The sequence below is a fragment of the Vollenhovia emeryi genome, unplaced genomic scaffold (genome assembly GCF_000949405.1).
Source record: "Vollenhovia emeryi isolate VEMERY1.0 unplaced genomic scaffold, V.emery_V1.0 DF939121.1, whole genome shotgun sequence".
In the NCBI taxonomy this organism is placed as follows: Eukaryota; Metazoa; Arthropoda; class Insecta; order Hymenoptera; family Formicidae; genus Vollenhovia; species Vollenhovia emeryi.
The window spans coordinates 3,375,095-3,382,551 of NW_011967245.1; positions in this window are offsets into that span (position 1 = coordinate 3,375,095).

The window sequence follows — 7,457 nt, forward strand, 5'->3', positions numbered from 1 at the left end:
TGGTGTGATCACAGGTTTTGCACTGCCTTTTGCATAAGATAAGTGTATTACACAATAAAAAATGTGCAATACATAAACTCGACGAATATTGCAAAATTATTCTGAGCAAATATTCCGAAGACATTCTCGGCAAATATTCTGAATACGTTCTTCTTTGTTATGAATATACGATTTCTAATTGTAATAATCTATGTATATTTATAGAATATTCGATTCGAATATTCTGAAATTAAGACCGGTATTCATAGTCGATTCTTATTTCAAAATCATCTTAAGACGCAATTACGGCTCTGTGATTGGTTGAAAACACATTAAGGCCGGTATTCATAGTCGATTCTTCTTTCAAAATCATCTTGAGTGTTGTCTTAAGAAGCTAATACGGCTCTGTGATTGGTTAAAAACATAATAAGAGTATACTTAAGATGATCTTAAGTATAAGAACGGACTATGAATACCGACCTAAGAATATTTGCACTCCAGAAGAATATTCATACACTGAAAAAAATTTCTGGTTGAATATGGACGAATCAGATAATTCCTTTAGGATTTACCAGAATTCCTTTAGGATTTACCAGAATTTCTGTAGGATTACAGGAATTCTGGTAAATCCTAAAGGAATTCTGGTAAATCATAAAGGAATTATCTGATTCGTCCATATTCAACCAGAAATTTTTTTCAGTGTAGAACTACGTGTACTATCGGGGGTATTTCGTGAGAGATATAAGCGTAAGATAATAAGCGGCGGTCGAACCACCGTGCGTCCATCCATGCGCGCTACAAACGCGACCGCCCCGCGAGGATTCGCGGCGTCTTTGCGGTCGGGTTGCGATGCTTGCAGGCGCATTGTGGTCTTAACGCCATAAATAATGATATACGTTTCACGTACAGAGAGTATTAATACGGGATATAACCGAGAAACGAATGTTTCACAATTTCATGCCTAACGTCGAGATAAAGTATAAAATACATTGTCATGAATTTATCGATCAGTTTCAACGACTTAAATATACTTACGGGCAAAACAAGTGGAGAAATCGATTGGTTTAAAAAATATATACTTAAATATACAAGAAAGTCCCGCAATATAAGACAGGGGGTTTTCAACGTTCAATTTCAACAATCTTGTTTCGCAACGATTACACGCACGATCTAATACTGAATTTTCCATCGAACAGATTTCCACTTCAAGGGTAATAAATTCACGGTGGAACCAACAGATAATGCCTATTAATTTAGCAAAAACACCGCTGCCTCATGTTAGAAGCATCCCTAGCGGAAAAAAATTCTATAAACAACTACAAAAATTGACTTAAAATAGAAATAAATATTGACTTCAGTAAAGAGAATTAATTTTAAATAAATGTATTTACTTAGTTTAAAAAAACTTTGTCAGCGTACGAGGGGCGAATCGGCGAGATCGCAAATCCCGCGACGAAACAATACCGCTCGCGGAACATCCGCGTTATCCGCATACCTGCCGATGTATTGTACACGGATGTACCATATATCGCCGCGCGAATATTCGCGTACGCGAGTGCGGCAATACACGCGCACGCGCGCGCGCGCGCCGTAGAAGGAAAGCGAGAAGGAAACGGCTCTTCTTTCGGCTAAACTGAATTAAACTTAACTCGCGCGCGTGTAATTGCGAGTCAGGGGGGATACGCGGCTGTACGTGTATCAAGCTAGAGATACGCCGGTGCCTGGCCTTTACGATGACCCATGCTTTCACCCGGTAGCGTCTTCGCCTCCTCGACTCGCCTCGCGTCTCCCTCCCCCTCCCCCGGCCCGCCGTAGTCTTCGCCGCGGACTCGTCCCCGCTGGTCACCTACTTAGCCTGCCGGTCGTGACGTAACGCACACGAAAGGACGTTCGCGAGCGATGCCGAATCTCATTATTATCGAACCTTTCGACGAGGCCCTCCGACCTTGCGACCCCGAGAGGGAAGTCACCCCCGGAGAATCCCAGAAGAATCCCTCTTTGAACCCATTTGAATTATGAAATCAACTTTTCCCTCTCATTTCCGAAAACGTTCTCGAGAGTCCAGAAAGAATTCGTTTTTATGTCACCGCGATCTCTGAAAGTCAATCAGCGGATTATCTCTGAAAACGGTGAATATGCACCGGTTCACAGAATTATTCAGCGCTATACTTGTAACTCTTTTCAGTGATCATGCACCGATTGACTTTTAGAGAGCGAGCGACTTTGTCGTACACAAAAGGAATTCTTTATATAAATTAACCGTTCGCATCGGAAAGGATTTTTTTGTTTTCGAGTGCGTTTCGAATTCATAAAGAATTGTAAAAAGTGAATTCCTTTTCATAACGATTACCGTGCTATTTCGGACGCTTCCGCGCTAGGGTTACTACGAAAGTAGTTATTTGCCGATAGGAAGAACTTCGCGTGACTTAATAACAATAATTCATCGCGCGCAAGATGACAGTGGTAGTTTACAGGACAGACAAATATGCCGCGCGAGTATGACGGAGATACGCGCGGTAGATAAGACGTCAGCATCCCGCTGCTGTGATGTCTATCAGAAAATTGAAGAGAGAGAGAGAGAGAACGAGACATTCATAACTTAAAACGTACAAAGGCGAAATAGAGCTTAATATACCTTAGGAGATCTTAAAATTTTACTGTAGAAAAATAAGAAATATGATACAAGGTGAAACATTGCACATGTGATGAATTTTTGGGGCAAATCGTTCATTGGCTCCTCCCGCGTTCAACCGCAATGATTTGCAGTTCGAAGGTTGGGGCAAATTTCTGATTGGCCAATTCGGTGGTTTGGGCCACTTCCGATTGGTTGACACTGCGCATCCACCAGATTGCTTCACCTTGTATCCTTACACCATGCTCTAACGTGTTTAAAAAAAATTCTCTACTGTAATATCTATGCATCTCTGAAGCGTAACGGAGCCAGCGAAGGCGTGTCGCGTCGACGCGCGAGAGTAAAGAGGAGCGCGGCGGAGTATTGCGGATTACGGCAAAGTTACATTAGGGTTCACCGAGATTCCGGAGGTAGATTAGGCGCGTGAGTCTGAGAAAGCCGGAATATGGGTATCTCTGCCGCGCGCCGACGTATGTAATTCTCTCGCTACGCGCTACTTCGGCGTCACTCATTATTATCTCTCGCAACGTTTTCGTCTCGTAACGCAGCTCGGGCCCGCGGAGCTTTCGCGTTACGAAAGCGAATTAACTCCGGGGCTCGCGATCAATTAATGAAAATATTGAGCTAGGCTGCAACAAGAAGAAAGGACGCGACGGCTCGCGTGGTGTCTACCTGCATCGCGATACGCGCGGCGCAACAGTTGGCTGTTTGTTATTGCGCGATTATGCTACTCACGGATGATCACTTTGTCATATCCGCGCGCGAGATCGGCGGCGCCTTAATTACCACCATTTTTCACCGCGGTCATTATGATTCGTCAGTGATGATCAGATCAATCAGGAGCTGGATAGAGATTTCACAGATTACAGCTAGCGTAACGATTAGATTAATCACCGTCGCCATTGTTTAGACGAGAGGGGGAGAACAGGGACGCGGATAAACGAGATAAATTGTTGACAAATTCCCAAATAGCACAGGTGAACTTAATTGCCGCAATCCGTTCAACGTGAACTCCAAGAAGAATTTCCTTTCCGGCGCGAATATACTTATAGCGTATAAAAGAAATTGATTTGAGACAAAAAGTTTGTACTTATATTCTTGCGTTTAGAATAAACTTTCCTTCCATCTTGGCACCACGAAATTCGACAAAAGACGATACTATCATTTTATTCTAGATTTTCGAATTTTTCATTTAAGATTAAAATATTCCTTTCTCTATAATAAATACGATTGGCGCTATATCGATTCTATTTTATGATACATTCAAGTGTAATAGCATTGGATCCGGAATTTTTTTCTGCGGGTGTTTGCTCGAGCTGGATGTTCGTAGCCTAAAAGTAATTCTATTCTATATTTATATTTCTATTATAATAACTTTTATTCTCGTGATAATATTTTTGTTTAAATACCTTTTCCAATTTAGCAAATTGGAAATATATATATTATATAATTTAAACAAACATATTATCACGTAGCCTGATAATAATATTTCATCTCGCCCGACTCAATCGATCGTATCGCACAACTGCGAGAAACGACATATCTGTCAGGTCCGTGTTTCGCCTGCGAACACGTGTTTTCCTATCAGAGATGCGTTCGTCGGGCTGACGTAACGCGTGCGCGGCCACTCGACGTAACCGTGATAATTCGCCGCGTTACTAGGGTCGCGTCTCTCCTCCGATTCGATCTCTCGACGCTCTCGCGAGTGCCGCGAAAATCTAATGGACGGACGTACCGCGCCGTGCCGCGTACGTACTAATCTCCCGGCACCTTTCACCGAGCCGCGTGTCATCACGGTCCATCATATTCGGGGGGGGGGGGGGAATCGTGTAGCTCGCGGCTCGCGCCCGCGGATCGCGATCTTAACGTACGCCGTGAGAGCTCTCGCTATAATACCGCGCTCCGGCGCGACGCAGATCCCCCGGCGTTAAACAGTACCCCGGTCTTACGTAAGGAGCGCACGCGGGAAAAGCCGCGATTCCCCCGTGCAAATATCGCATAATCACTTTTTTTCCGACCGGTGCCTCGAGAATATTACCCTCGTGAGGCCGCGCGTAAAGCGCGACTGGCGATTCTGCTTTTCCTACATTCCTCGCGAAGAGGAAAGCGACCGGGGGTCTCCGGTGGAATCTCGAACGGGCTCTTCGATTAACCGAGATCAGCGGCCGCTTATTATCCGGCTGTTGCGAGCAATTGACGGATACAAATAATTTGGATTGCTTATCCGAGACTCGAACGATCGCGCTTGGCGCGAAAAATTCTATGACTTTTTCTTTAGTCAAGTGACGAGAAGGGGAACTTTTGAAACTCGGCCGGATGAACGGTGTCTCGATCTCGGTGAATATCCGTAAGAATTGCGCCATCGTCTGCCGATTTCGCGCAGATAATGGCACAATTATCAGGGGTCTCGAGGGGATCCTCGATTCGTCGCGGACGTTTCCGCAAAGACGAAATTGCGCGATCGCGTGGTACAGTATCGGGAAACTTGGGACAGAGAAAGTGATCCCTCGACCCCGGCGAATGCTCCTCCGATGTTCCAATAAATTAGTCGGATGCACGCCGATCACGCACTCGTTCTCAAGCTCGTGGGATGAGATCTCTCGCGCTAAAATTTCTACAGTGCATTATTATACAGTATATTGTTTAAATCACATTACATTTATAATATATTGAATAGAGAAGATGCCGTCTTTTCACTCGAGCTGGATGTTCGTAGCCTAAAGATAATTCTGTTCTATATGTACATTTCTATTATAATAGTAACTTTTACTCTTGCGATAATATTTCTGTGTTTAAATAACTTTTCAATTTAGTAAATTGCGCGTCGATTATTTGTCGATCTTGAAACGCGGTTTTTATTGCATCGATGATCGATTCAATACCCCCTTTTTAAATTACTAGAAATGACAAAACGCGCCCTTCGTGCGCGCAGTTTGTAGTTGAGCATTGTGTATTGTTAAGAATTTATGTTAAACTGTAAAAACATAAACATGTATATATGATTATTATAGACTAATTATGTAAAATCGAAATTATTGTATACTTTATATTTTATATTTTTAAAAATAGATATTTATTAAAATAATTATAAAGAATACTGAAAAAGTCTTTCTTTTAAATATAAACTCACAAAATTGTATACGTATGGTTTTGTCTCTAACAACTCTTATTCGAATCATTTGAGTAAGTTAAATAAAAATACAGAACAGATGTTTTATTTCGCACAAGTAGCAAATAACATAAAAATGTAAGACACTCACCTCACCGATTTCTCCGCTGTTGCCCGATGCCACCTGGGCCTCCTCCTCCTCTCAGATTTCCTTGTCGTACTCACACAATACTCACTCGCAAAAATCATCGATCGCGCGAAATTTTGGGCACTCCCGTACGCGATGTTAAATACCGCGAAACGCACGAAATTTTATTAACAAATATCGCGTGATTTTCTGTCATACAAATTGCTCAAACTAACAACTTGCATTTTTCATTCGGAAGAAGGGATAAATCACTTTTGAATTGGCGATATAAAACACAACGCGAGTATCGGAATCCAAGCATAATCTGCGGAAAAGAAGTAATTATTAGTCCGCAACGAAACGATATTTTACATTCTTTGTGGGAAAAATATCACAGCCAGGATTCGAACGTTGACCTAGAATTCTGATAAATGGATTTTTTTTCTTCATCAATGATAAAGTTCAATAATGAATAATAATAATATTAGGCTACCAAGATGACCCAGCTTGAAAACAGCATCTTCTCGATTTCATTGCAAGATTCATATCGGTTCAATTTCTCTTATTATTATGGCTCATTATATTGTCTGAAGTATATTTAATAAAGCGTATTTCCTAGATTCCTACAAAAGTAATAAGATATAAAACAATTGGCGATTGAGTAAAATTTTAGAGGAAAGGCCCCTATTATGAGATATGCTCCTAATATGGGATAGCGGAGTTTCTGTTAAATTAATAGGCGCATCATCAGTTGATTTCACCATGAATTTTTTGTCCTTGGAGTGAAATCTGTTTGGTAGAAAATTCATTATTAAATTGTGCAATTGTCGCGAAAAGAGATTTGTGATTGAATCTGGGCGTTGAAAACCTGCTATCTCATATTAGAAACGTATCTCACAATAGAGGATGATACAAAATCGAATTTCCTTCGCATCGCTAGATGTCAATCTGTTCCGACAAGGCAATATTAATTTTTTTTATATTAGCGTAGAATAATTCGCGTAACAATTTGGGTAGTTGTTATCCTGGCAATTGGATAACCGCGCAACAAATTTCGCATCTTAATTGGTCAATGAAATAGTTAATTGTTAACACCACCTTTTATCATTATGACAGTCGGAATCGTTATCTATGATCGGCACTCGAGAAAATACATCGGTGAGACTTGCACCGTGGGAGATTCAACATTCCTCTGTGAATAATTGATCGCGAATACGCATCGCTGGCGCCGTAATATCTTCAATTGAAGTTGCGAAATACCTAAATGTAATAACGTAATCATATTAAACACATCGTTACTCGAACGTGACGCGTCAGCGAAAAACGCCGCGCCGCAATTTCACGCTCCACCGCGCGTTACTATCTCGCGATTATCGATCTCTCGTTAGAGGCTATTAAGCGATTCGTTTCCGCGAGGCCGGGACGCGACTCGGAACGAGACATTCGCCCGGCGTTCAATTCTTAGAGCCAATTACATCTCTTTTTCCTTTAATCTCTAATTCGACGGCAACAGATCGCGACACGGCGAAAAAGGCCTGACGCTAATTGTAAAGATCGCGCAGCAGCATCTAGCAAATGTTTTTGTCGCAGCAGCTGAAGAGAGGGAAGAG